Raw genomic sequence first — 27,379 nt, 5'->3', positions numbered from 1 at the left:
GAAATTTTCAACTCACTTGCGAACTGTGCTCGTAGTTAGTCAATTAGTTGGCCAATCCCGATTTGCAATTGATCTGTGAGTGAAGACAATCGTACATTGAATTCAAGTTAAATAAGTTTAATTGCCGGCATCATTTCCATTATATTTCTCTTATAAAATATGTTTTGTTTATTGAATATTCTTACTGTTTGAATTTTCTACTGTTGCGTCTCTGCTTTGCAAAGAGTTCAACGATACGTTATGAGAATATAATTGAAACTGCGAACGTTAAGCGACTAAGACTGTTCTTGTGAAAATAGGAGTTTTTAAAATAGTCGATAGACTCGACAGTAGAATAGTCAATAGACTAGTCTATATACTAGTCAATAGAAAAGTCAATATTATAGTCTTCAGACTAGTCAATAGAAAAGTCTATAGACTAGTCAATGGAATATTCTATAAACTAGTCAATAGAGTAGTCTGTATACAAGTCAATAGAATAGTCAACAGACTAGTCAATAAAATATTCTCTAGTCAATAGAATAGTCTATAGACTAAATACACTATACCATATACTAGTATATAGTCTTTAGAGTAGTCAGTAGAATAATCTATTCTATTGGCTAGTCTATGAACAATTCTATTGAGTAGACTATAGACTATTCTATCGACTAGTCTATAGACTATTCTATTGACTAGTCTATAGACTATTATATTAACTAGTCTATAGACTACTCTATTGACTAGTCTATAGACTACTCTATTAAGTAGTTTATTAACTATTGACTATTGGCATAGTCTACAGACTAGTCAATAGAAAGTCTATAGACTAGTCAATAGAATAGTCTATAGACTAGTCAATAGAATAGTCTGTAGACTAGTCTATAGACTAGTCAATAGAATAGTCTATAGACTAGTCAATAGAATAGTCTATAGACTAGTCAATATAATATTCTATAGACTAATCAATAGAGTAGTATATAGACTAGTCAATAGAGAATTCTATATACTATCAATGGCATAGTCTACAGACTATTCAATAGAAAGTCTATAGACTAGTTAATAGAGTAGTCTATAGACTAGTCAATATAGTAGTCTCTAGACTAGTCAATAGAATAGTCTATAGACTAGTCAATAGAAAAGTCTATAGAGTAGTCAATAGAATAGTCTATAGGCTAGTCAATAGAATAGCCTATAGACTAGTCAATAGAATAGTCTATAGATTAGTCAATAGAATAGTTTATAGACCAGTCAATAGAATAGTATATAGACTAGTCAATAGAATAGTATATAGACTAGTCAATAGCGTAGTCTATAAACTATCAAAGGCATAGTCTACGGGCTATTCAATAGAAAGTCTATAGACTAGTTAATAGAATATTCTATAAACTCGTCAATAGAGTAGTCTATAGACTAGTCCATAGAATAGTCTATAGACTAGTCAATAGAAAAGTCTATAGAGTAGTCAATAGAATAGTCTATAAACTAGTCAATAGAACAGCCTATAGACTAGTCAATAGAATAGTCTATAAACTGTCAATGGCATAGTCTACGGACTACTCAATAGAAAGTCTATAGACTAGTTAATATAATATTCTATAAACTAGTCAATAGAGTAGTCTATATACTAGTCAATAGAGTAGTCTATAGACTAGTCAATAGAATATTCTATAGACTAGTCAATAGAATATTCTATAGACTAGTCAATAGAATATTCTATAGACTAGTCAATAGAATATTCTATAGAATAGTCAATAGAGTAGTATATAGACTAGTCAATAGAGAAGTCTATATACTATGAATGGCATAGTCTACAGACTATTCAATAGAAAGTCTATAGACTAGTTAATAGAATATTCTATAAACTAGTCAATAGAGTAATCTATAGACTAGTCCAAAGAATAGTCTATAGACTAGTCAATAGAAAAGTCTATAGAATAGTCTGTATACTAGTCAATAGAATAGCCTATAGACTAGTCAATAGAATAGTCTATAAATTAGTCAATGGAACAGTCTACAGACTATCAATGGCATAGTCTACAGACCATTCCATAGAAAGTCTATAGACTAGTTAATAGAATAGTCTATTGACTAGTCAATAGAATAGTCTATAAACTAGTCAATGGAATAGTATAAAGTCTATATACTAGTCAATGGCATAGCCTACAGACTAGTCAATAGAAAGTCTATAGACTACTTAATAAAATAGTCTATTGAATAGTCTATAAAGTAGTCAATAGAATAGCCAATAGACTTGACAATAGAATAGACTATAGACTAGTCAATAGAATAGTACTATTTCATAATTTCAATTTCCCATACCAGATCTAAATATAAATTTTGCAAACTGCGGGTTTTCTTCATTACACGGATTTCCAACTTGCGTTTAGCTAAACCTCGTAAAGTTTACAAAACTTTGTTACAATTTTCACTGTCACGGTTGATTTAACTATTCTCAGAGTTGTTTTCGCCATGACACATTAATTGTAACATGTTTTAGAAAAAATCCCAAACTACATAATGATCATTACAATTAGCTGATTTTCGGTGATTTTTTATTCTTACAACATTTTTATTAACCCACTACCAAAATATGTTCAATATTGCTATTTTAAACCTAATAAACCAAATGTTTGTTGAAACAAGTTAAAATTAAGTTGTTTTTGTAATGAAATGTAAGTTTTTTACTGCATCTTGCTGAAAAACGGGGATTTTCTTTAAATTTAACAAAAATTAGTATTATATGTTTGGAATTTTAATATGAAATTTTGTATTTATCACGTGTTGTAGGCCGTATAAAATAAATTAATGTTGATGGATTAAATTGCTTTAATTAATTTATTTATAAATTAATTATATTTAGATGTTATTTATTTTCATTCAAAAATCATTAAAAAAAATATTCCCAAGCAAACAGATCAAATTATCAAAGCATTTAAAATTTGTTTTGTTTTTAAAATTGTTGACAACAAAATGTGTGAGATACAATTTTGAATTAAGGAATATTTTCAGTAAACAATTAAGGAAATTTAATTGAAACATCATTAATCATAAGTTTTGTATATTATTGTAATTTAAATATTTATATTTAGGAGCAAAAAACTAGTTGCTAATTTAATATTTTCCTTTCCTTATTTTCCTAAAAAAAAGTGCAGATAAACATATGTTTGGCTCTTTAACGGATATTCAACCCTACTGTAGAGTATTTTAGTATGATTAAGTAAATTTTTAAATATAATTTTTGCAAAGTTATTGACATCGTTTGTTTGAGCCAAAATTTTAAATTAAGGAATTTATTTTGTAAATATTTAAGGAATTTTATTGAATCATACATATGGGCAATTCTATGAAAGGTAAATCACAACTGAAAAAAATATATAGCCTAATATCTATATATCGTAATCTAAAATGCAAAATAACGTATCATTTTGAAAATTTTAGAGGTGAAAGAGAAAAAATCTATAAGAAATTAAAAGTTATTTTCAACTTAAACTATTTCTTACGTATACAACTGGACTAACCGAATAGGGTTTTAGATCTCATAATATTATTAAATATACTACTATCCCTACAAAAAAAAAAAAAAAAAAACGGCGAAGCACTGCCGATTTTGGTTCTTCAAGGGGCATGTAACCTTAATAATCCATTTTGGTGTGATTGCAATTCCGGGGAAAGACCTTTAGTCTTTCGGCCTTTCCTTGGAATTATTTGACCAGTGTTTGAACTAGATAGCCATATAATCTGGAATCACGGGAACGGGTATCTCACAGGTATCGACTTTGTCTTCTCCTGGTTATTGGAAAGGTACCTTCGGGGTACACGTGATGGATGTGGTTTAAACCCAAACTGGCGGGAAGAAAATGTTGATTATAAGAATGATACACGGTGAAATCTATGTTTGGGGATAAGTTCGGTGCAGTTGCCGAAGGAAACAACAAATACCCTGCGGAGGAGTGACTGTGGGGTGTAGTGTTGAGAAGGGGTTGGTGTCAAATGTATGAGATGCAGAATGAATAAAGGGCGTACTTAGTCTACTCGTATACCTAGAATGTTTTCTCAATTGAATTTCTCTTCCTTGTCAGGGTATGTTCAGGGTTTACTATGTTCATACCAGACTTACCACAGCGTGCTCTCTGTGTATTAGAAGATGTCTTTGGCTTATTTCATGGATTCGTATTTCAGTCTACCATCCCATCGGAACCATTCCATATGCATGGTTGTAAAAGGATGTGATGTTTTGCATTTCGAAAGTTACGCAACGGGAACAATAATCAGATATTTGATAGCTCGAGTACTTGAGCAAAGTGCTTGTACATGGTGGAACAATGTACGAAAATTGCCACCTGCGTGTTTTTTATGATGTTTTTGCATCTCTAAAGTTACGGAACGAGGAAGCAATAGTCAGAAATTAGATAGCTCGAGAACTTGAGCAAAGTGCATGTATATGGACCGGCGGAACAATGTACGAAAATTGCCACTTGCGTGTTCATGTAAAACATTTCAACAGAAATAGTCAGATATTAGATAACTCGAGTACTCGAGCAAAGTGCTTGTATATGGACCGACGGAACAATGTACGAAAATTGCCACTTGCGTGTTTTTTGCAAGGCACAAAGGAGAGGTGGTGAGTGGTCCAACAACTGACCTTGTGGTTGTAAATGTACCACCGTGGACAAAGGCCTTCAAGGCAGGTGTTCATGTAAAACATTTCAACTTATGCCACTTTTGCTAATAATCCTAGGCCCCATATGATGATTAATTTCATAATTCACTAGTATTGAATGTTTATCATTCGAGAGTCGAATATATGCATCTGTATGTTTGTCGAAATAAATTTTTTGAAGACCCAAAATATCAGCAAATCCAAATCATCAATAATTCAACCAGACATGATTTCGAGAAGTTTTTAATTAAAAATCAGCATAATCGGTCCATAAATAAGGGAGTTATGAGCAAAATTCCGATAGAATCATTGAAAATATAACTTGTTTTTCGCATTCTTGATTAGTTCTTTCAGAAACTATATCAGCTAATTCAAGAAACTTTGTTACATGTCTTTTTTTCGTCCAGGTATTAACTTGATTTAAGATTATTAGTATCGGTTCAAAATTGTATATAATACATAAAAATGTATATATTTCCGGAAAATATAAATATAATATTAAACAAAATCATATTATATATCTGCGAAATTTTACCGGATCGGTCCATAATTAACAATAGATCCCATTTAAAGTCCACTTCCGAAAATCAGATAATCGTAAACAATCCATGAATTAATAATGATAACGCGATGAAATTCGACTATAATGTGTTTAGTATATATGCAAATCATTCTGTGATAATGTTTCCCGATCGACACAAAAACGACTCCCTAATAAAGCCCTCTTTTAAAAATTACTTAATCGTAAATAAGTAATTTCTTAATTAGCGATATGTACTATATACAAATCATCTGCTGCACTTTTTCCGGATCGGTCCATTATTTGTTTAATATTAAAGCTTTCATAATTTATAAAATGTAAATTTCTATAAAATTTCGACGTGTTATAAAAAAAATAGCTTATAGATGAAGGGTATTTATGATTCTACCGATTAAAGCTTCTATAATACCTACTCAATCTATAGTATAGAGGCTTATGATTTAAAGATAAAAATATCATATTTTTTAAACTTTCATACATTGTTCTTTGATTAACATCAGCTTAATAAAACTTTCTACAAATTCCTCTTACAACTTTCTAGAATTAATTAAAATATGAAATTCTTTATTAGAAGTTAATAACATTAATGGAAATTCATAAAAAAATGCATACACTACATTTTAGTTAAATAATATAGAATTGAAACAAAGTATTTAATAAAAACAAATATAAAAGCTGTATTATGACATAAATATATATTATTAAATAATATTAAATATTTGAATAACCCTGGGTTAATGCTCTATATAAATACACTACACAACTTAAAGAAATATTATAAGACCAGGTTTTAAAAAGTAACATTTTGAAAGTGGAAAGCTTCTTCTTGAATCTAGTAGTAATAAAACAAATAACTTATATACACATATTATATCAAAACAATTAAGACCAACTTGTATTTTTTGATTGATCCATGTGTTTAACGATTTTTACATAGTTGTTTTTTACGATTTGCATTTTATAATTAACAAACAACTAAACTAGAATCTAATAAATTATAATTGTCTTAACAATTTTACTATTATTTCATAATTTATCCCTTTAATAAACAAAATCCAAAACCACTAACTGACAATTAAATAAATCGTGGGCAAAAGATGTAAATTTTGTAGAAAAATATTTACAAAAACAAAATATCAATATTATATAAATATGTATTTTCTAGATTTGATCTAATTCTTATTGATCATGTGAGTTAAGAAGGAAAGAATTTGTCGTTTTCTTAAATATTTTAATTAATTATTTTAATCAATTTGTTTTTAAATACAGTTCAGTTGTGGTATGACACAACCAGATGCGCAATAAACCGTTTAATAATTACGACTTTTATTGTTGTAGAAAGTCCGGTTCAATTGATTTTCGAATTCTAATTCATTCATTGAAGATTTGTCATTAAAAATTCATACGTCATTTCATTTTTAATACATTTGATATAGAAATTTATTTTTTCGTTAAGAAAAATAAAACACTTTGTAAATTGGAGATTCCATACAAATGTTTTTCATTGTTTTTTTGTGTGATTTGTCAGATAATTTCTGTACTAAATAATCACTTGCTAATCATTTGACTAACGGCACAGCGTATAGTTCATTCACGAGCTGCATGTGTTTACGTTCGGTTATTGCATGATACCGATGGAATGAAATTATTTAATATAATTAAATCATTGATTGAAAACGAAGAATTTTTCTAACGCTCATTAATCTATTCACTGCTAGTTCAGTTCTAGTTTAGTTCTAGTTCAGTTCTAGTTCAGTTCTAGTTCAGTTCTAGTTCAGTTCTAGTTCAGTTCTAGTTCAGTTCTAGTTCAGTTCTAGTTTAGTTCTAGTTTAGTTCTAGTTCAGTTCTAGTTCAGTTCTAGTTCAGTTCTAGTTCAGTTCTAGTTCAGTTCTAGTTCAGTTCTAGTTCAGTTCTAGTTCAGTTCTAGTTTCAGTTCTAGTTCAGTTCTAGTTCAGTTCTAGTTCAGTTCTAGTTCAGTTCTAGTTTCAGTTCTAGTTCAGTTCTAGTTCAGTTCTAGTTCAGTTCTAGTTCAGTTCTAGTAGTTCAGTTAGTCTAGTTCAGTTCTAGTTTAGTTCTAGTTCAGTTCTAGTTCAGTTCTAGTTCAGTTCTAGTTCAGTTCTAGTTCAGTTCTAGTTCAGTTCTAGTTCAGTTCTAGTTCAGTTCTAGTTAGTTCTAGTTCAGTTCTAGTTCAGTTCTAGTTCAGTTCTAGTTCAGTTCTAGTTCAGTTCTAGTTCAGTTCTAGTTCAGTTCTAGTTCAGTTCTAGTTCAGTTCTAGTTCAGTTCTAGTTCAGTTCTAGTTCAGTTCTAGTTCAGTTCTAGTTCAGTTCTAGTTCAGTTCTAGTTCAGTTCTAGTTCAGTTCTAGTTCAGTTCTAGTTCAGTTCTAGTTCAGTTCTAGTTCAGTTTCTAGTTCAGTTCTAGTTCAGTTCTAGTTCAGTTCTAGTTCAGTTCTAGTTCAGTTCTAGTTCAGTTCTAGTTCAGTTCTAGTTCAGTTCTAGTTCAGTTCTAGTTCAGTTCTAGTTCAGTTCTAGTTCAGTTCTAGTTCAGTTCTAGTCAGTTCTAGTTCTAGTTCAGTTCTAGTTCAGTTCTAGTTCAGTTCTAGTTCAGTTCTAGTTCAGTTCTAGTTCAGTTCTAGTTCAGTTCTAGTTCAGTTCTAGTTCAGTTCTAGTTCAGTTCTAGTTCCGTTCTAGTTCAGTTCTAGTTCAGTTCTAGTTCTAGTTCAGTTCTATTCGTTCTAGTTCTGTTCAGTTCAGTTCTATTTCAGTTCTAGTTCAGTCCTAGTTCAGTTCTAGTTCAGTTCTAGTTCAGTTCTAGTTCAGTTCTAGTTCAGTTCTAGTTCAGTTCTAGTTCAGTCCTAGTTCAGTTTCTAGTTCAGGTCTAGTTCAGGCTAGTTCAGGTCTAGTTCAGGTCTAGTTCAGTTCTAGTTCAAGTTCTAGTTCAGTTCTAGTTTAGTCAGTTTTATTTCAGTCTAGTTAGTTCTAGTTGAGTTCTAGTTAGGATCTTGTTCATATTGATCGAAGAAAGTAATTACATTTTCTTCTAAGAACTAAGACATTACTCCTTTTCTCCTCTGACTTTATATGAGATGTTAAACCGCATTCTGTGGGCACGTGCTGCATTTAAAATTGTAGACAACAAAATCGTTTTGTTGTGAATAGATTGGAGAGATTGACGTGTTTTTTAAATTGAATTTTAAGCATAATGTAACGTGTGAGAAAACCAATTAAATGCAGTTTCATACGCTACAGAATACTATAAAGTATTGAGAGTTATTCAAATTATTTTATATATTCTAAATATTTTATAAATATTTTGAATTCAAATAATCTACTCTAGGTCAAAGGGTTATTCAGCTAAGACCAAAATTTTTTCAATGTGTTTCCCATATGAGTATGTTTGAAGTGGCCTTCAGATAAAAAATTACATAGCGTTAATTAATATAAGTAAATTCTGTAGAGTATCTTTTAATAATGTAGCATCAATTATTTTCTAAGTTTTTATTTTATTACGAATAATTCTCTTAAAATGAGGTGTGTACGAATAATTTAGTATTTGTAAAAGAAATTTAATTTACAATAATTATAAAATTCTATTATTCTTTTAGAAATGTTACACATCATTAAATTTAATTTGCAACATAATAATTATTTGCTATTAACGTTAGAGCTTTCAAAGATTTAGTACAGATATATACTGTACTAAATCTTAGAATGTATGTACCTTATCTTAGGAAAATGATTAAATCCAGTCACCTAGTAAGATTAAATGGATATACCTTGCTTTTTTTATATACTGCTTCGCTTCTACCCATCAACTTCGTGAGAAGTGAGTATATAACTTAGTCAATATATTTGAAAATTTCACAATATAATTTTGAGACTCTATAAAATAAGTATATTCAGAATCCTTATATATATCGAAGTAGATTTATCGATGCCTAACTGTCTATCTGTATGTTTGTTAAAATCCCTAATTTCTTCGGGATTCAAATTCTGTCAGAAATTCTTTCGAGAAGTTTGCTATTTGAAAACAATAAAAACGGTCTATAGATATCGAAATCATGAGAAATATTCGAAAAACCCAGAAATTTTCCAGAATTTTGTAATAGGAAATAAATTTCGTCTAAGCAACCTCGACACATCATTGATCACCGGTCATGATCCTACTTCAACTAGAAGAAGGTGGTAAATTATGGATCGATTGTCATGAACTTAGTGCATATTCAAATTAACCAACTAACTACTACTAACTTACTTAATAACTAACTAACTAACTAACTAAACTAACTAACTAACTAACGAACTAATAACTAACTAAGAACTAACTAACTAACTAACTAACTAACTAACTACTCTAAAAACTAACTAACTAACTAACTAACTACTAACTAACTACCTAACTAACTAACTAACTAACTAACTAACTAACTAACTAACTAACTAACCTAACGAAACTAACTAACTAACTAAGCTAAACTAACTAACTAAACTAACTAAACTAACACTAACGAACTAACTAACTAACTAACTACTAACTAACTAACTAACTAACTACTAACTACTAACTAACTACTAACTAACTTAACTAACTAACTAAACTAACTAACTAACTACTACTACTAACTAAATAACTAACTAACTAACTAACTAACTAACTAACTAACTACAACTAACTAACTACTAACTAACTAACTAACTAACTAACTAACTAACTAACTAACTAACTACTAACTAACTAACTAACTAACTAACTAACTAACTAACTAACTAACTAACTAACTAACTAACTAACTAACTACTAACTAACTAACTAACTAACTAACTAACTAACTAACTACTACTAACTAACTACTAACTACTAACTAACTACTAACTAACTAACTAACTAACTAACTAACTAACTAACTAACTAACTAACTACTAACTAACTAACTAACTAACTAACTAACTACTAACTAACTAACTAACTAACTAACTAACTACTAACTAACTACTAACTAACTAACTAACTAACTAACTAACTAACTAACTAACTAACTACTACTAACTAACTAACTAACTAACTAACTAACTAACTAACTAACTACTACTAACTAACTAACTAACTAACTAACTAACTAACTAACAAACAACAACAACAACAAACTAACCACCAACTAACTAACTAACTAACTAACTAACTAAACTAACTAGCTTACTAACTAACTAACTAACTAACTACCTAACTAACTACTCCTAATGGATAATAGTTTAGATACAATTTTTCAACAACATCTGTCAAGAACTTTCTGAGTTACTGTCTCGGTATATAGGTGCCTACAAAACATTGTGGATTTTCTGGAAAGATTTTTTATGATTATAGTTCTGTGTGAAAGTCCAAATTTCGTGTCAGTTTGCGTCACGTTTGTAAGTAATATAGACACAACTGTTTAAATTATATTAAATACATTTTTCAAAATACTCAGTGAATGTTATATTATTCAATTCAAATAATTTATAAAAATATAACAACACGAAATTAAATTTACATTAATTAAATTAATTTAAAGAAAAACACTAAAATATTTTGTTTGCAAAAACAACAGAAATAAATATTTGAATATTTATAAACAGCATGAAAGAAAACAAATAAAAAATTCTAATTAAAATAATTACTAAAAACTAATTTTAATTAAAATATTCTCAATAATTAACACATAACCTTCAAATATAGATGATAGAATACAAAAACTAAAGGGACAAATATAAAGGGCGACAATGAGATTTTAATGAAACTAGTTTTAACTTGTTAGTTTTGTTCAAACCCTGGTTTTTGATTTATTTTTCTTTTATTAAACATGAAATTAAGAAAGTTTTAATTACAATAAATGACTTGACAAATCGAACCACATGACGTATGTGTAATATTATCAAACAATATTCTGTTGTTATATCACTAACTACACAGTTACGCTTTATTAGTAGATTTATTTTTTTTTTAGTTTATTTTGATTTATAAAAGCTAATTAATGATGTTGTTTAATAAAAATAAAATGATTACAAAACATTACACATCTGAACTTGCACTTGCCCATCCTAAAATACTATTAAAAGTGCAAAAACTAATCAATCCTTCATGCAACACACAGCAGTTTCCAGTCACGTGCATTGCGAATGAAATTATATAAACAAATTTAAATGAACGAACATCGATCGTTACCATATAAATTGTTTATTAAAATTTCTAAAAAAAAAATTTAACACTCTCCGATGACAGACAGACTTTGACACAGACAGAAAACTTAAACGTGTCATGTTTATTTAAATTAAAAAAATCAAAACAATATCACAAAAATATTTATACCTCAGACAAATTTTAAAAATGTATCTCTTGGTCACGTGAAATGGTTTCATAATATTCATTTTAAACCAAATCAAAAAACCACAAACAAATTAAAATGTCTATAAATAAGGGATTAACTTAAAACAAATTGTTTAAATTATTTAAATATTATTTTTATATTATAGTGATATGACATTTGTCATATGGCAAAAGTCACATGATCGCACATCTTTAAACTTGTTTAAATCATACATTAAATTTTATTAATTTATTTTTTCTTATCAACATTTTTTTTTCTAATTAATAAACATTCTTAATTATTTTGTTGACAAACCATTGGCATATTGTCGAAATAATATTATTAGGATCTAACTTCCAATGAATTTTAGATTTTAAATGCAATTATTTTCCAATGATTAGGAGCAAGCTGAATATTTGATCGTAAATACATATGTAATTGGGAAACCTCTTCTTCCACAAATATTCTTTCTCTTCTTGATAAAGTTTGTGGGGTATTGAAAATGGTCCATGCTTTCATTTAGCCCCATACAAGTAGCCTCATGGATTACAATCTTATGATCATAGCCCCTTATGAATTTCCGATCAGAAAACTTTTTAACCTTAACAATCACAATCAATCTACCAAATTTTATGGAAAATCGGCCAATTCAAAGGAGCTTGATCCAAAAATCTCCCTGATATGACATTTTGCATAAATCTAATAAATGAGTAAATCGTTTTAGCCAATAACGAAAGGATCTAAGTCCAATATAGGACCACCTTCCAAGATCCTCTCTACTAAGAAATTCTTAAATTGACTTATTCCGATAGTCCTAATTATAGAGGCTTAGTCCTATAGAGCTATTTTCAAAATATGACCTTCTATGGGAACTTCCCTCAATTTAGTTTATTTTCGCCTTCACTTCAGTTAAAATTTCACATTAATTTTGTTGAGATATCGTACGTTGCAGTTTCTGCCTTATAAAGTTTCAAATATGGCGAAAAAACTGGAGTTTTCAAAAGATAAAATATCTCGAAAACCTGATATGATGGGAAATTCTAAGGCCATATTCGGATTCATAGCAGGTCAAATTTTTAGAAAAGTATAATTTAGTCTTAGGGTTTTTAATTTTTCGGAATTGAGTTTTATATGAGGGTAAGGACAATTTTGCACCTATTTTTCATAGCAATATTTATATGTTTTTTTTGAAAGATACCTTGTATATATGTACAAGGTACCTTCCCTAAAGGGAATAAGAACAATATGAGCCGATTTGTGTCATACTTATTCCAGTTTGAGGCCTCCGGTAGGTTAGTGATTAGTGTTTGGAGGTGATGGGTTCGATTCTCATATGAGGCGCAGGCTTGATAGAAAAAGGCTTATGTGTAATTTTTCGAATTTTATGTATATATCGTCACCTGAAACGCAAACGGCCCTAACTAACCAAAAATTCAAAATCGATTTTTATGTTGATTCTAATGTATTGCATCAAAACAAATGTCCACACCAAAAATTGGACTCTTCTAACAAAAATTATCGATTTTATTGACCAAAAACAAAAGGCCCTATCTACAACAACATTTCAATATTTAAGGGTAAAAAGTCCAATTATCAATTTTTTATATACGCCATTGTGAACTATCATGCGTTTTAGGTAACGATATGTACATCCCCTTCCGTCTAACTAACTAACTAACTAACTAACGAACTAACTAACAACTAACAACTAATAACTAACACTAACTAACGAACTAACTAACGAACGAACGAACTAACTAACGAACAACTAACTAACTAACTAACTAACTAACTAACTAACTAACTAACGAACTAACTAACTAACAAGAACTAACTAACGAAAACCTAACGAACACTAACTAACGAACGACTAACTAACTAACGAAACTAACAACTAACTAACTAACTAACTACTAACTAACTAACGAACTAACTAACTAACTAACTAACTACAACTAACTAACTAACTATAAAACTAACTAACAACTACTAACGAACTAACGAACTAACTAACAACTAACTAACTACTAACTAACTAACTAACTAACTAACTAACTAACTAACTAACTAACTAACTAACTAACTAACTAACTAAACTAACTAACTACTACTAACTAACTAACTAACTAACTAACTAAGTACTAACTAACTAACTAACTAACTAACTAACTAACTAACTAACTAACTAACTAACTAACTAACTAACTTACTAACTAACTAACTAACTAACTAACTAATATTCGGAACTAAATTAAGCACGGTTGCTGCATAATCAACATATTTATGATTGCTTGAACTGAATTCCTGAAACATTTGAATAGAAAGTAACCGTAGACCAATCTTATATATTTCTTTATGGAAAACAAGCTTATCAATAGAGCATTGTGACAACTTTCAGTCTTCAAGCTCTTTGAATATCATTCTTATAACAGTTAGAATTAGTTCTCAAAACCTTGAAAAAACAATACAAATCCTAAAATGTTTTTAAAACACGCGATTGTGATAAAATTGATTTAAAGTAAACACAATAAAATGGCTTAATCATTTCAAAGTCAATTTTAACGGATTTTTTGATATTTTATTGAAATTATTACGAAATTCTTGTTAACGAGGAAAATGTTAATTAATTATTGTCAAAGTAGCATTAAATGAATTTAGAATTTTAGATATCAGTTTGTTTTGAAAATAATAACTACATATTAGATTCTTCAATTGGAGAATATCCTAATCTTAATCAAAAAAATTCTTTCACCACATAAAAAAATTGTAAATTTTAGTTTGTCATATAATGTTGCCCCGATTTTATGACTAAACAATTAAATTGGAAACCATTTTTGGGGGTTTTTTCGGAAACCATTTAAATAAATTTAATGTCAAATTTAAGAACCATTTCTCATGAACTTATATTTGACCAATTTTAACTAATGTGTTTTTATTTTCAATTGCTTGTGACCAACGGAAATTTTATTACTTATAAATATAATATACAAAAAAATGATCATTAAAAAAATTTCCTAAATTTTAAGGTTTTAAACAAAGAACCTTTTAAATTACAAATATAGATCACTACGAGCATAACAAGTAGCTTTTAGAAAGAAAAATACAAATTATTGTAAGAGTAATATATTTTACTCTCATATAACTCATTCTCTGATTCATTTAATATTATAAAAAAATAAAATGCTTAACAGGAAATAATATATTAGACTAGCTCACAAAGAAATATTTTCCTTGGACGGGTCACAAAAATAAAACTTTTTCACCACAACATAGCAATTTGAAAATGTCTGAAAACATATTTTATAAAAGTCGTTTTCTAAATATGAACAAATATATTTCCCGTTCTTTAATCTACTACTTCAGAAATTGTTTTTATTAACAATAAGCCCTTCTACTGTATATGCCTCCAGACAGATCACTTACAATTTCTTTTTTTCCCCAACGAGAAAAAACCTCTTAATTAGTTTAAAGTGTAAATTTTTATGAAACAGGTTTATTATTTTATGATTCAAACAAAGTTGGTTTTTTTCACTTATGGTCCATATTACCAAGAATTGTTTCAAAGTAACATTATTTAAGGCCAGCTTTAGTTTCTGCGCATTATGAAATGTGAATAATTTTTTACATCACGTGCATATAGCATTGTAACAAAAAAAGACAATTAAAATGCATAAATTTAAAATAAAATAACGAAGAAGTATAGTGGATCATAGACGACCATAAAATACACTAAATCAGCTACAAGAAAAGAAAATTAAAAGCAGTTTCGGGAAAGAGGTTGATTCCATAATGGACCAATCCTTCCGAAATGTAAAATTCAGGTATAAAAGTTTGGTCGTATAGAATGAATGTCCTGACATATTCTAACTAACTAACTAACTAACTAACTAACTAACTAACTAACTAACTAACAACTAACTAACTAACTAAACTAACTAACTAACTAACGAACGAACGAACGAACGAACGAACGAACAACGAACGAACGAACGAACGAACGAACGAACGAACGAACGAACGAACGAACAAAACGAACGAACGACTAACGAACGAACGAACGAACGAACGAACGAACGAACGAACGAACGAACGAACGAACGAACGAACGAACGAAACGAAACGAACGAAAACGAACGAACGAACGAAACGAACGAACAACGAACGAACGAACGAACGAACGAAAGAAACGAACGAACAACGAACGAACGAACGAACGAACGAACGAACGAACGAACGAAACGAACGAACGAACGAACGAACGACGAACGAACGAACGAACGAACGAACGAACGAACGAACGAACGAACGAAGAACGAAAGAACGAACGAACGAACGAACGAACGAACGAAACGAACGAACGAACGAACGAACGAACGAACGAAAACGCACGAACGAACGAACGAACGACAACGAACGAACGAACGAACTAACGAACTAACGAACGAACGAAAACGAACGAACGAACGAACGAACGAACGAACGAACGAACGAAACGAACGAACCAACGAAACGAACGAACGAACGAACGAACGAACGAACGAACGAACCAACGAACGAACGAACGAACTAACGAACGAACGAACGAAGAACGAACGAACGAAACGAACGAACGAACGAACGAACGAACTAAGAACGAACAACGAACTAACGAACTAACGAACGAACTAACGAACGACCTAACTAACTAACTAACGACCGACTAACTAACGAACTAACTAACTAACTAACTAACTAACTAACTAACGAACGAACGAACTAACTAACGAACTAACTAACTAACTACTAACGAACTAACTAACTAACTAACTAACTAACTAACAAAACAACTAACTAACTAACTAACTAACTAACTAACTAACTAACTAACTAACTAACTAACTAACTAACTACCTACCTAAACTAACTAACCAACTAACTAACAGGATACTGGGTGCTAGTCGATTTGGGCTCCCCTTCAATGTCGCAGTTGTAAAGGCAAGGAAAAGGAAGAAACGGTTAGTTAGTTCCATCATCTCTGCCCTGCTCTAGCGGTTAAATGAAACTGTTTTCTTGGCATTAATAAGCTTAGTAATATCCTCGTTTAAAATATTTTATTCGAAATTCAAAATATTTTATAAATCAGGGGTAATGGTTACATGAAGTAATTCAAAATAGGGCCTCCTATGGCCGACATATTGGACTTTCAGATGACATAACAAACTTTAGATTCAAATTCATATAGAGCTTATTTTCACCGCGACGATAGCATTTACAAATCAATTATGAAAATCAGAGGACAGACGGTGTCTAACATAGGCATATCTTTCTTTCAGTATGACTTAGATGAATATGATTTAATTGACCTCGAAAATGATTCTGTGACAATTGTTGGGTAAATGAGTTAATATTTACGATGTGTTACAAACATCATCAAAAATACATAATACCGACCTCTATGTTAGTGTAGGGTAAGTATATTAACAGTGATCTTGTAATTTTTTAAACAAGAAGAAAGAAAACTTAAAAGTGTGTCAGTATAGCAGACTAATTAAAAACATCATTAATATATATTTTTTATTACTGCCGATACACATAATGGTAATTTAAAATAATTTTAAAATAAATAATATTTATAATTAGTTAATACACCTTCACAGTTGAAAAGTACGTTCACCTTGAGTAAATGTTTGATGAAATGTTCGATGTATAAGTTATTGATATTACATAACCTTTGTAAGATTAAACAATGGTAAACAATTTCTAAATTAAATAAATATGTATATAATAAAAATAAAATTATTTTTTATTTAGTTTGACAAATATTTTCAACAATTCAAATAGAACTAATCAGGGAGCTAATTTGTCACTTCACTGTCATTAGGGCAACCAAATTGTTAGCTTATTGAAGATCTTATTAGTTGTCATTACAACTATTTGTTAAGAGGAATGAAAATTTTTATACGATATTTTTATTAGAAATCGAATATTTAAAATCTTACTAGCTGTCTGTAATTATTTAGTTATAATTTCATATTATTAGAATTGAAATCTTGTGGTTTTACAATCATTTAGTATTTATTATTATTTTTTTTTTTTCAATCATTATTACTTTTACATTTACTTCCTCAAAGCTAATTAAACATTTAACCATATAAATACAATAATTATTATTTTGAAGGGTATAACTAATATATATTTATAGTGATTTTTTTATTAAAAATACCCGATTCCATGAACTTTTTTCTTAAATTTTTTTGTGGTTTTTTCTCTGATGTTTATAATTTAGTATTAAGTTGGTTTTTTAGAATGTAAAGAAGTTGTAAAAAATCCCACTGTATTCATTAGCCTAATAACTTTTTAATTTGTCACTAGAACAAATTAATTTATAAATTGTTATTCTTATAGTGGGAAAACGTGTTTAGAAATTGTGATTCAATTTTCAGATTTAAAACATTGCAGATTTTTGAAATTTCTGATTCGTGGAAGCAAAAACTATGTATCTATAATGGCGGTCAAAATTTTAATTTTCTCCGACAAAGGGTTATTCAAACAAACTCTGTTATATTATCGTATCGACATCGGATATGAAATAGATCGTTGATGCAATGACTGATTTCGGCAAAAAGTGTCAAGCGTAAGGGTACGACCATTAATCGGCATTTCACACCAACACAATACAACAACAAATTGACAATGCAACCTAAGTTGCATTTTTACAAAAGAGTACTTTTTTAAGAAAAAACTAGCCTATTAACTAGTCTAGGGATTAGTCTATTGACTAGTCTATTAACTAGCATATTACATAGTCTAGAGATTAGTCTATGAACTATTATGGATTAGTATATTGACTAGTCTAAAAGCTATTATATGGACTGGTCCAGGAACTAGTCCATTTTCTAGTTTTCAGAACAGAAGATTGACTATTCTATGGACAAGTCTGTTGACTTGATCAGTTTATGGACTGGCCTATTGTATAATCTATAGACTAGTATTTTGAATATTCTATTGAATACTCGGTTGATTAGTCTATTGAATTGTCTATGTATTTGTTTATTGACTAGTCTGTTGAGAAGCATATGGACTAGTATATCGACCAGACCAGACTATTGACTGGTCAATAAACAATTCTTTTGACTATTCTATGGACTTCTCCGGTGATTATTTTATGAACTATACTATTGTATAGTTTATAGACTAGTATATTCACTATTCTATGAACTAGTCTCTCAACTAGTGTATGGACTAGTTTGCAGCCTATGAGTAAGCTATCACCTCGACTATAGACTAGTCTTTGGACCATTCAATTGGCTAGTCTATGGTCTGTTGACTAGTCTATGAACTAGTCTATAGACTAGTATTTTCTTTAGACTCTGTCGACGATGTCTATCGACATCTCTGCCGATAAGCCTATGAACTAGCATATTGAATAGTATATATATATATATATATATATATATATATGTGTCTATTCACTTCTCTATGGACTAGTCTGTTGACAAACCCATGGACTAGTATATAGACTAGTTTATGGCTAAGTCTGTTTACCAAACTATTAACTGGTATATAGACAATTCTATTGGCTATTTCATGGACTACTCTGTTGACTACCTTATGGACTATACTATTGAGTAGTTTATAGACTAGCGATGGCAAAATTTACGGAAAAAAGTATTAGTACTGGGGCCGAATTATCGCATATGTATGTATGTGATCATTGATGATTGGTTCGTAAATTTCCTTTCTAAAATGATTGTGTTCAATATCTAGAAGTAATTATAAACAATTTAGGGCAATTTTGATTTCTAAAAGTATTTTCGATATGAAAATACTTTAATTTGATCCCGGATCCCAGAATTATTTACATTCGTATAATAGGGCAATACTAATGTAAGTTTCTATGCAGTTAAAAAAAATTAAAGTTTATAAATGCTTATAAAAAGTGAGTAAAATCATGTCAGTATTTTTCCTCAATCTTTTCCAGACTAGTCGTCGGTCGTTACAGTTGTTAAAAATGCATTTAACAAATTTGTTTAATTTTCATAATATTTACATGGGATTTTTATGACTAGTTTTTTTATTATAGTATAAATATTTGTTTTAATGTTTCAAAATATTTACAAACAAAATAATAAATAATATTTACATTCGGGTAACCAGAACAATTATACTTAAAGTACTTTATCTTTGTATTATATATTTTATATTTCAAAAAAAAAACTTTATCTAAAATGTTAATCTTTGGAAAGGAAACCTTGCAAATTATGATGAGTTGTATACAATTTAAAATTAAATTTATTAAAACAATTAAATTAAATCGCAATAAAAATATATATAAAAAATATTTATTTCTACTCATATGTATATATTTTTTTATGTAAGAAAAGATAACAACAAACTGCTTCCCCATCATCAATTTATATGGAAAATTACGATATTGTCTGTACCACATAAATATTTATGTATCGTATGATAGTCAATTATAACAACCAAACCCTAATAGGTATTGTAAAATATTTCTACGATGTCTAAGAATTTCTTTTCACAAACTCGCCCCATAACAGAGAAAACAACAATAACCAATTATTAATAAGTTTTCTGCACATCATTTAACAAGACTATATTGTTTTTGTTGTTGTTTAAATAATAAACAATACAATTGATTTTTTTTTTATTTTCTTTCAATTAACCGAAATATGTATAAAAGATTTACAGTCGAGAGCAATAGTTTGCAGACATTTTTTTCTGAAATATTTCTTTTAAATATATATTGCAAAGGAATTTTCAAATCTCTCGATTTGTCAATCATTTAATTACCGATTGAATATTTTGTTAACAAACTGTATAACAATATTAAGAACTATTCTTCAAATTTGTTTTTCTTTAGATAAAATATGTGTGAATGAAAGTTAACTGACAACAAATTTTATCACGATTTGCTACAAAAAAGTACTTACTGTCTTTAGATTTTAATTAAATTCGAGACATTTGCTATAGAGATCATTGATGGAAAATTCAGTGCTTAATGTACTTTTATTTAGTACTTTTTTACTTTGAAAAATATCGTAGTACCCCCCTATAAGTACTATTTGATAAAAAAAGAACCTCTTGCTAAGTAGATTTGTTAATAGACTATTCCACAGACTTTACAATAGAATAGCCAATATTCGGCCCCATAGACAAGTCAATAGACTAATTCATATAAGTACATGCTAATAGAGTGGTCCATAAACTAGTTTGTAGTACCCCACAAGTCCTTTTTGATAAAAAAAAAATCATGCTAAGTAGGCTATAGACTGGACTATAAATTTGTTAATAAATTAGTCCACAGACTTGACAATAGACTGGACCATAGAATAGATAATATTCGGATCCATAGTCCAGTCAAAAGGCTAATGGTCATAGTAGTCAATAGACTAAACCAGACTAATCAACAAATAATCCATAGACTAGTCAATAAACTGGTCCATAGTCTAGTTAATAGACTGTTCCCTAAATTAGTCAATAAACTAATCCACAGACTAGTTAATAATCTGGTCTATAGACCTTTCAATAGAATTTTCCTTATATAGTCAATAGACTGGTCCATAAACTAATCAACAGACTTGTCCCGAATCATAGACTAATTCATAGACAGGTCCATAGAATATTCAATAGACTAATTAATATACTGGTCCATAGACTAGTCAACAAAAAACTCTTGCTAAGTAGGTTATAGACTGGACTATAGATTTATTAATAGACTATTCCACAGACTTAACAATAGACCATAGAATAGCGCATATTCGGGTCTATAGACAAGTCAATAGACTAATTAATATACATGTTAATAGAGCGGCCCATAAAGTAGTTTGCAGTATCCCACAACAAGTTAAGTACTTTTTGAAAAAAAAAAATATCTTGCTAAGTAGTCTATAGACTGGAAATTTGTTAATATACTAGTCCATAGACTTGACAATTGACTGATCCATACAATAGCCAATATTCGTGTCCATAGACCGGTCAAAAGACTAATGATCATAGTAGTCAATAGACTAATCAACAAAATAATCCATAGACTAGTCAATAAATTGGACCATTGTCTAGTCAATAGACTGTTCCCTAAATAAGTAAATAAACTAATCCACAAACTAGTTAATAATCTAGTCTATAGACCTTTCAATAGATTTTTCCTTAATATAGTCAATAGACTGGTCTATAAACTTGTCGACAGACTTGTTAATAGACTGGTACTTGTCTTGAATCATAGACTAATTAATATACTGGTCCATAGACTAGTCAATACACTAATCCATTTACTACTCAATATACTGTTCCATTGACAGGTCTATAGTCAATAGACTGGTCCATAAACTTGTCGACAGACTTGTTAATAGAATGGTACTTGTCCTGAATCATAGACTAATTAATATACTGGTCCATAGACTAGTCAATACACTAATCCATTTACTACTCAATATATTGTTTCATAGACTAGTCAATACCTTGGACCACAGATCGGTCAACAAACTTATACATATAGCAGTCAATAGACTAATCCATAGACTAGTTAATAGACTGGTTTATAGTATAGTTAACAGAGTGTTATGAATAGTCTACATATAGTAGCCAATATACCTGTCCACAGACTAATCCATAGACTATACAATAGACAGGTCCAAAGACTAGTCAATAGACTAATCCGTTGAGTAGGCAATAGACCGACCCATATACTAGTCAATATACAGGTCTATAGACTAGTCGATAGACTGTTCCATAGACCAGTCAATAGACAGGTCTATAGACTAATCAAGAGTTTAGTCCATAGATTATTTAACTGTCTGGTTATGTTTAAAAGAATTGACATCATCAGAAATATATTTCGATACTATATTTTAAGATCGATGGGACTATTTTTGGAATATTAAAGCGCAAACAAATTATACTTTTCCTACAATAGAAGTGTAGAAAAAAATCGTTTAATTAAAACCAATTGTCGGTTAACTCCCTTATTATAAGTCGATGGAGAAGTCTCTTGTTATGAATAGTCTATATATAGTAGCCAATATACTTGTCCACAGACTAGTCAATAGACTATACAATAGACAGGTCCTAGTCAATAGACTATACAATAGTCAATAGACTATACAATAGTCAATAGACTATACAATAGACCGACCCATATACTAGTTAATATACAGGTCTATAGACTAGTCGATAGACTGTTCCATAGAAAAGTCAATAGACAGGTCTATAGACTAATCAAGAGTTTAGTCCATAGATTATTTAACTGTCTGGTTATGTTTAAAAGAATTGACATAATCAGAAATATGTTTCGATACTATATTTTAAGATCGATGGGACTATTTTTGGAATATTAAAGCGTAAACAAATTATACATTTCCCTACAATAGAAGTGTAGAAAAACATCGTTTAATTAAAACCAATTGTCGGTTAACTCCCTTATTATAAGTCAGAACTTAATCAAATGTTTAGGTGAAAAAAAGTGTTATAAATCTGTTAAAACAGATGTAGTACTTGACTTTATACACAATAATTAATTGTTAATTTATTAACAATTAATTGGCCACACACTCACTCAAACTAATAGAGAATTAATAAAGCATTTAATTGATTTTGATTATCAATTTTATTAAATGTATTTAAAAATGTTTGTTTTTTATTAAAATTCCAAATATGACGTTTAACTCACTCCATTAAATAAATGAACAAAGTCCATTTTTTAATATTTATTGTAAAACAAGCAATGAATTAATTTTACATTTAAATAAACTTATTTTGTTGACATTTTATTGAAATTTATCTTTTTTTTTTTTTTGCAAAACCTTTTCTATATATCAATTAATATAGAAGTAAAAGTTCCGTTAACATAAATTTATATTATGGCATAATTGATAAGATTAATTTTAAATACAATTTCTTTAGTTTTTGTACTGGTTTTTGATTAAGTATTTGATTTATATAAAAAATTATTGTTTGAAATCAATTCAATTGTCATAAAAAAATATAAACTGAAAATTGTGAAAGTGCTTCAACTGGGAATTACTTAAACAATCAATAAGATTTAGAAAGATTTATAGAGTTGAATTTCTATTTGAACAAAATCGCGACTATTTCAGATTGTTTCCAAGTTTGTGTGCAAAACAATAAGTCAATCAATTTCCATAAAATATTTATATTGAGTAAAGTTTATTAATAATGAAAGTAGATTTGTTAAGAAGTTATTAACCAAAGGACAGTAATTGTATGACTTTTTTGGAAGTCAAGATAATGAACAGGTCATTATTCCATTAAAGAAGTTATTGAAATTTGGCGTTTGTGGTTCACGAAGTTCACTGAGGGTATTATGTGTCTGTGCTAATGTTTTGTAACAACCAACTTAAAGTATACCAATCGGCTCAGAATCAAATTCTAAGATTCTTCTTTAAAGGTCCATTATTTCGCCTAGCCTCCCTACAACCGTACCCCCCGAATAGGGCTTTCGAGCTCATAATTATATTAAATGTTCCGGTTTTCCTAATAATCGGGTCTCATTTGACGCTAGCTCCCATACAAACTCCCCTTCAGAAAATGACTTTACTTATAATGACTAATAACACGATGAAATTCAGCACAAATAACTTTAATGTAGATGTAAATTCCTCTATCCACATTTATAAAGATAGGCCCATATTTACTTGTCTGATAGAATTGGTAAAGATTCATATGTCGCAAATATCTGTGGACTTCTGATTTCAACTTACAGATAACATGTCTAAGTGCTTAACTTGAACACCTGCCTTGACGGCTTTATTTCACGGTGGTCTTTTTCATCCACTATGTAGACTTGGGACGGTCTACCACGCGCCCCTGAATCCTTCTATGAAGAACTCAGGTGTCAATTTTTGTACATGGCTGTGCTGGTTCATGCACAAGCACTTTGCTGAAGTACTCGAGCTATCTAATTTCTTGCCATAGTAGCCCCTTTGCGTAATGACAGGCAGCATGGGATCAATCCCAATGCAAACCCCGACAAGGAAAAGCATAAGGTGAAATCAATCATCCGGTATACCGGAAGGTGACCCCCCTTTTGATGTCATGAAAGATTGCATTATTTAAAATGCAATCTCCATCAACTTATGACCAATTCCAGTGCATTCCTTAACATTTTAAAGCCCGCACAACCACACTACTCAGATGGCTCTATTGATTCGGCAACAGCAAATTCGGCAGTATCCAGCCAATAAATCGAATCCCTTTGTATGTCAGATAATGTGGCAAAAGACGTAGGAATTTCCAAAGTCAATTCGAACTTAATAATTGCGCCGACAAGCATGAAACAATATGCATCCTGTTGAGATGGCAACAGCACCGAGAACTTCCCTGAAGTAAAAGGTCTACTAAATCAGTACTAGTCTCCTGTCGGGCAAAGGAGTCTTTCCCGATCGTTCACCAACTTACATCAATTCCATTCTCAGATCATAAAGACCGATCTACGGAATGACAGGCAACGACCAAGTGTCAAACTGAAAATTCCCCAACCTATACTTGTGCCCTACTACGCGAAGAGTAAGAGATACTCAATGCGTTCAGGAATCCAGCATAAGTTGCTCAGATTTATCTCTTTTTTGTACTTTTTCACAAAGTCTCGAAAATTTAGAGAACGATACAATACATATCAGAATTGTGCTGATCCTGGGAATACACTGAACCAAATCGCGATGGTGTTATTATTATGTGTTTCATTATTTTAAAGAAAAAATATAGTGTTTTCATAGATATTTTAATTAAATAAAAATTAATTTCGCGGCATGTAAAATTTGAAAAAAGATTCTTAAAAATTCTTCGTCATAAATAGGCAAGCGTCAATGCCAATATAAACAACACGTGCCAATTATTTGCTATTAAAAATTATTTATTAATTAAAATTTCTTTTTAGTAAATATTATTTATAAAATCTAGTGACGAAATTGTTTGTTCATATTTATTGATCAAATACAAGTGGGTGCAAATAATAGGTCTAAAATGCAGCAATGTCTATAGAAATACTTTTTAAAATTGAAATTAAATTAATCACAATAAGTAAGGATCCTCCTTGCCGAAATCTTGCACTAGCAATTTCAAAACTTTTGATCAGTATTAGAAACCAAAACTATTAAATTTACTTTAATCTTAGTTTTTATAAAAAATGTTTTACATATTTAGTATAATTATTCAAGTTCACATATAAAGAAACGCACAAATCTTATATTAACAGTTCAAAAATTTTAAATAATGTTTTTAACGCACCACAAATTTATCAAGCAACACTCGTATTATACAAATACCGTTTAAATATCCTTCCTTGAATTTAAAATATTTCCTTGTTTACAAGATTTTTTTTACTTCAAACTTGAAAAAAGAAAACGACGCTATCGCTTGTAATCTAGTTAACAACACATCACAACTTCACGTGTTTATGCGAAAATTTTAACTAAAAGTTATCTCGACAAAATGCTCGTCTTTATAAATCACTGCAAAAATATTCTGTACCGTAACGTACATCCGTAAGCGAATAGAAACAAACAAGCGACAATATTATGATCAAGTCACTCACTCACTCACAAATCTAAAGGCCGTACGAATGTTGTCGCACTTAAAATGAAAAAAAGATATAGTTAGGTTTTCCTTTGCGGCACGAGATAATAATTCTGATGATAAGGTATTTTAAAAATATTCATATATAAACAAAAACAAATAAAACTTGTATTTGTGCAAATATTTTTTTAATAGGGATCATCAAAATATTCTTTAAGCAAAGAATAATTTAAATGAAATCATAAATAGATAAAAAAACTTTAAAATTATCTAAAAAAAGCGTCTCGCATATAAAACGTCATATATGTAGCTATGGCGTTATAAAGATCGTTTATAAACGTTATAATTAGCTTTAGGAGTGGTGTATTTGCCGTTCAAAGTTTTAAAAGCCTGATTAAATAAAATCTCACTTTATTATACTAAATTTAACTACTTACTATTGTTAAAACTAAGAGATTAACTACAAAGTATAGAATCTAAATAATTATATATATAATTTAACAAGTTTAATATCCTGATTACTTAACTGTACAATTGTACTTTCAGAGAGAATATAGAACAAGCGAAAACGGAAAGCCGATCTTCACATAATTTGTAAAAAAAAAAAACAAAATTGACTTCTAAATCTTATAAATTTAGGTGTCCCAAAACCGCCAGATTTAGATTTTTGCACAAGCCGCAAGAAAACGTCAAATTAAATCAATAGACTAATTTTGTAGACTATAGACTAAACTATAGATTAGTCTACAAACTACATAACAGACTAGACTATAGACTAGAATGTAGACTATATACTAGAATATAGACTAGACTATAGCCTAGTGTATAGTCTTGTCTATAGTCTAGTCTATAGTCTAGTCTATAGTCTAGTCTATAGTCTAGTCTATAGTCTAGTCTATAGTCTAGTCTATAGTCTAGTCTATAGTCTAGTCTATAGTCTACTCTATAGTCTAGTCTATAGTCTAGTCTATAGCTAGTCTATAGTCTAGTCTATAGTCTAGTCTATAGTCTAGTCTATAGTCTAGTCTATAGTCTAGTCTATAGTCTAGTCTATAGTCTAGTCTATAGTCTAGTCTATAGTCTAGTCTATAGTCTAGTCTATAGTCTAGTCTATAGTCTAGTCTATAGTCTAGTCTATAGTCTACTCTATAGTCTAGTCTATAGTCTAGTCTATAGTCTAGTCTATAGTCTAGTCTATAGTCCTAGTCTATAGTCTAGTCTATAGTCTAGTCTATAGTCTAGTCTATAGTCTAGTCTATAGCTAGTCTTCTAGTCTAGTCTAGTCTAGTATAGTCTAGTCTATAGTCTAGTCTATAGTCTAGTCTA

The 27,379-nt window shown here is 29.7% G+C and overlaps 1 protein-coding gene across 2 annotated transcripts in view; it reads right to left on the bottom strand.

The window, feature by feature from the left end:
• The window catches only part of LOC119604042 (sodium-independent sulfate anion transporter), a 33,039-nt gene extending 6,988 nt beyond the window's left edge, over positions 1 to 26,051 (bottom strand). Inside the window, exon 1 of one of the 2 annotated variants that reach the window (XM_037956392.1) lies at positions 25,766 to 26,051. The gene's annotated coding sequence lies outside the window, so the exon portion shown is untranslated. Of the gene's footprint in view, positions 1 to 16; positions 77 to 25,765 lie in introns of those variants that run through there. The other variant, XM_037956393.1, reaches the window with a different exon arrangement.
• Positions 26,052 to 27,379: the final 1,328 nt, after the last annotated feature.

Source organism: Lucilia sericata, unplaced genomic scaffold, assembly GCF_015586225.1.
Source record: "Lucilia sericata isolate MDLA Ls3-8-SP2 unplaced genomic scaffold, ASM1558622v1 Contig000355F_arrow, whole genome shotgun sequence".
Taxonomy (NCBI): Eukaryota; Metazoa; Arthropoda; class Insecta; order Diptera; family Calliphoridae; genus Lucilia; species Lucilia sericata.
This window is presented reverse-complemented; position numbering and strand designations above follow the sequence as displayed.